Source organism: Trichosurus vulpecula, chromosome 6, assembly GCF_011100635.1.
Source record: "Trichosurus vulpecula isolate mTriVul1 chromosome 6, mTriVul1.pri, whole genome shotgun sequence".
Lineage (NCBI taxonomy): Eukaryota > Metazoa > Chordata > Mammalia > Diprotodontia > Phalangeridae > Trichosurus > Trichosurus vulpecula.
In genome coordinates, this window is record NC_050578.1 from 273160358 (window position 1) to 273165396 (window position 5039).

Genomic DNA, 5039 nt, shown 5'->3' on the forward strand with positions numbered 1-5039 from the left:
TTAAAACAACTTCACCCCTGTCGGATTGGCTAATATGAGAAACAAAGGAAAATGACAAATGTTGGGGGGGGATATGGGAAAAGTGGGACACTAGTGCACTCTTGGTGAAGTTGCGAACTGATCCAACCATTCTGGAGAGCAATTTCGAACTATGGCTGAAGGGTTGGAAATCTGTGCATATGCTTTGGCCCAGTAATACCACCTCTAGGTCAGTAAGCTTCAGAGATGTTTTAAAAGTGAAAAGCCATTATATGTACAAAAATATTTATAGCAGCTCTTTTCATGTGGGGACAGAAAATTAGAAAGTGAGGGGATACCCATCAATTGGGAAACGGCTGAACAATTCATGGTCTATTCCTGTGCTAGAACACTATTGTGCTGTAAAAAATGACAAGCAGGATGCTTTCAGAAAAACTTTGAAAGGTTTACACAAACTGATGCAGATTGAAGTGAGCAGAACCAGGAGGACATTATACACAGTAACAGAAATATTGTACGATGATTTCCTGTGAATGACTCAGTTATTCTCAGCAGTACAATGATCAAAGAAAAATTCCAAAGGACTCATGGTAAAAAAGTGAGTCTGAACACAGATTGAAGCAGACTAGTTTTTCACTTTCTTTACTGTGTGTGTGTGTGTGTGTGTGTGCACACGTGGGGTTCACTTTATTTTGTTTTGGGGTTTTTTGCTATATTTTCTTTAACAGCATAACCAATATGGATATGTGTTTTGCATGATTGCACACATATGTTAGAAATATGCTTCACACTGAAATTCAGGTATCAAGGGCAATTTATTATTATTGAGAAATCCAAAGGAATTGGTAAATGTTCCTGGCCAGGAGAGGACTCCGCCCTTCTTTAGGAGGAGGGAGTGGGGAATACAAGAGTGAGACCAGCTTTATTCAGTTAGACTGACAAAGACTGATGCACCATGAACTCAGTACCTCCCTTCAGGGAACAGATTGGTCCATTCCACTCTTCCTAATACACCTCTTCATGTGTTCTATCCTTCATATGTGTAAACATGTCCCTCTCCCCTCATCTTATGTCTCATGTTCAAAAATGGTGGAAAGCTCCTCCCTGTGGGTGTGTAAGGTAATACTCAATTAGCCGATTAAGCATGCATGGTAGCCAAATGACCCACCTTTCTCTTCAACCCTGACCATTCTCTGGCCAGTTTAGACCAGTTTTCCCAACATCCTGAATCTGTGGTTTCTGCAAAACCATCAACTTTATTCCAATTGGCTGGGGACCCTCATCCTGGTTAATTTTTACTCTTTCTTTGTTCAAGCTGACACTTAATTATTCTGTGGAAATTAATTAACTCTTCTGTGGAAACCTAACTTTCCCTAACTTTTACCAATCTCTCACACATATTACCTATATCAAGTCAATTGCCATCTCAAGGAGAGGAGAGGCAAAATAGGGGAGGAAAAAATTTGGAACTCAAATTATTTTTTTTAAATTTTAAAATAATTTACATAAAATTAGAAAAAATTCTTATTCAAAAATAAAATAAAATATGGGGATGAGAGATCCCTGATGAGGGTGGAAGTACAATCTCTCTTGATTCCAAGGCTTTGTCTCTCTTAACGATTTCCTATTTATCCTACATATAGTTTGTTTGTACTTATTTGCTTTTCATCTCTCATTAGATTGTGAGTTCCTTGAGGGCAGGGACTATCTTTTGCCTCTTTTTGTATGTCAAGTGTTTAGCACTTTAGTAAGCACCTTAAAATGGTTATTGACTGACAACTAAGAGAAAATTGTTAGAATACATCTGGCAATTCTATTAAAAAGTCTATTAAAATTTTTAAATTAAAAAGGAAGGGAAGGAGGAAGTGACTGAGGATTATCGGCCAAGATTGACACCATAAGAAGTACCCAAAATAAAGAAGACCAGCAGGTGAGACCCTCATAACTTCACAACAGACAAAATCCAAGGAAGGATCCAGTAGTAAAATCCATGACTTCAAAGGTTCCAGCACAAATGTCCAAAGTTTAGAAAGCAAGAAAAAGGAATTAGAGGTCATGATGCAAGGAGGGAAATCCAGCTACCTAAGTGCAGGGCAGTTGGTCTTCGAAAGACCAGGACCTAAAGATATCAAAGGGGCCAATGAGCAGGAATTAAACTAACTGTTGACTCAGCCAGTCCTTTCTGAGGTGCAAAGTTCATTGCCTGAAGAAGTCCCAGAGTCAGTGAATTCCAGTGAGCCCAGACAGAAACCATCAGCCCCAAGGGCATCTCAGAGAGGGAGAGCTAGACTGAAGGAATTCTCAATGGAAGGAAAGCTCTTTCCCGACACGTCTCAAGTTGTCTGTCTATCCACAGACATCATAATACGGCAGAAATCATAGAATATAGAAAACAGTTCAACCAAACTGAAAAAAGGTTCAGGTCTGATACCCTAAGCAACATTCTGACCTCAAAGTTCCCCTGCACCTTGTATCTCTATAGAAAGCATGAAATTGGCATCTAGTTGTCTGGGACCAAGGCTGGCCTTTGAATTCACCTGGGTTTGGCTGCCTGCCAGGGTTACTGTCATTTACATTAATGACTTCATTTTATGTATTGTTGACCTATTCCTACTCACTCTATTGTGCATTTGGTAAATACAGCTTTTCCTATTTTCTCTGAATTCCTCATATTTTGTTACTTCTTATAAAGCCCAGGGCCTCTACACAGATCCACCTGCGATTGAGACACTACTAGGCTGGCTGGATTGGGACCAAGTGTTTGCACATAGGCACCCACGCATTTTACCAAGCTGGCTTTTGACCTTCAAGGAACTTCTTTTCAGGAAAGGTGAGTCAGAGAAGGCAGGTAGTGAAGCCCAGTAGAGAGATGGCTACATGACAACATCCGGTCTCATGATCCTCCTGCCAGTCCAAATAGAGTATGTAAGGTGGGGGTGCAGCCCCATTGGTGATAAGGATAGGGAGCAAAAGAAACGAATGGGCCAAGCTGCGCAGTGAGGAGCTGGCCACAAATCAGAATGAGAAAGCCATGAGTGGACATGCACCGGGGAACGATGATGACGATGATGATGATGATGATGACAGCTATCATTTTTATAGTGCTTTAAGATTTGTGAATCACTTTGCAAAAAAAAATCGAATTTGATCCTCACAACAACCCTCAGAGTAGGTGCCATTGTTATCCCTATTATAGAGATGAGGAAACTGAGGCAGACAGAGGTTCAGTAACTTCCCAAGGTCACACAGCTAAGGAGTAACTGAGGCTTCCTTCTTAACTCAGATATTCTTGAGTTCTCATCCAGCTCTATATCCACTGAACCATTTTGACTTCTCACAAAGTTCAGAAAGAGAGACAGACAGAGAGAGAGCTGGGATGTATTTCACACAGAAAGAGGGACATGGGCAAAAGCAAAGGATACTGAGACACGATGATCAGGCAGAGCAGAGAAAACAGGACTGAGCTATGTCAGGAAAGCCTTGGTGGGAGACAGCATTCAGGAGGGTGAAGTTGTCAACATACTTCACAGACTTCAAGGAGGATGAAGATGGAGAAGGTCCACGAAATGATCACTGGTGGTGTTTCTGGTTAAACTGGCCTTCCATTTGGCTTTAAGCACAACCTGATGAGGTAAATGCAACAGGTATTCTCACCCCCATTTTAGAAATGAAGAAACTGAGTCTCCGAGCATTCAACTGCCTTAATCTGGGTCACTGTAGTAGCAATTTTGATTTGAAGATCTTTCCAGGCCATGTGACCTGCTTATGTCTCAGGAAGCCTAAGTTACGTGGTAGGAGGAGCTTCCTGACAGAAAAAGGAAGTTATGACACAGAACATGCTGAGAGAAAGAGAGAGAGAGAGAGAGATACAGACAGACAGATAGACAGAGACAGAGAGACAGGGATAGAGAGACAGAGATAGAGACAAAGAGAGACAGAGATAGAGACAAAGAGAGACAGAGAAAGAAAGATGTTATGGCTGCTGGTAGCTGCTAACAGCTGCCCTCATGATGGTTAGAACTCAACAGGCTGACTTAGCTGTACAGTGACTTTGTTTTGGGGAAGACCTGAACCTTCTAAAGTAGTTACTTTGAAACATCATCGTGTGCCAGGTGGGCAAGATGAAATTGCCAATACTATAAGGGAATATGTTGAAGCAGGAGTGTTAGTTCCTACCACAACTCAATGGAATAATCCTGTATGGCCAGTAAGAAAGTCAGATGGAACATGGAGAAAGACAGTGGATTATAGACAATTGAATAAAGTGACTCTGCCCTTGTATTCTGCTGTTCCAGATACCGTTACCTTAATAGAAAGGATACAGAAATACGATGGGGCTTGGTACACAGTTACTGGTTTGGCCAATGCTTTCTTTACAATCCCAATGGGACCAGTTTATTGCCTTACTGTTTCAATCACAAGGCCAGTAATGCTCAGAGGGAGAAGCCACAGGTCTACCCTGACCTCCTCCTCAGCCACCACATTGCCTATAAATGCCCTAGGATCCGAACCACAATGAATCAGTCAATATTTCCTGCAGTGCTTTCCACTGGCTCTCAACTAACTCAGCCATGTCAAAGCTACCCATCCTTAACCTGAAGTTTATATTCAACCAATGTATTCTGTAAATTCATCTCTGTCATACTTAACACAGAAAACTGGCACTGCTCTGTCTCTGGTGTACAGTGAAAACTCTTTTCTCTTTTGGAAGGTCATCACCTTGGACTCTATGAGGGGTTGGAGTTCTACCAGGGATCCTCTGGGCATAGGTGCTCCCATAGGATCAGCATTTAAGGGCCCAAACTTGTTACGGATATATCCTTCCAGCTAGATAGTAGGCCCTGTGCCAGCTTTTCTTCATGAATGGTCTGAAAGATTTTGGCATCCTCAACTGCACACAGACCTGAGAACACTGCCTAGCTACATTGCTTAATCAAAGTAAGGACGAAGGTTCTGGGGGAGGTATCCCCACTGGTCTAAAAAAACACATCATGTGTTTTGTTGCAGTCAAATGACTACTTTCTTCACTCAGTAGCTCTCCGAAGAAATTCTCTCCTTGG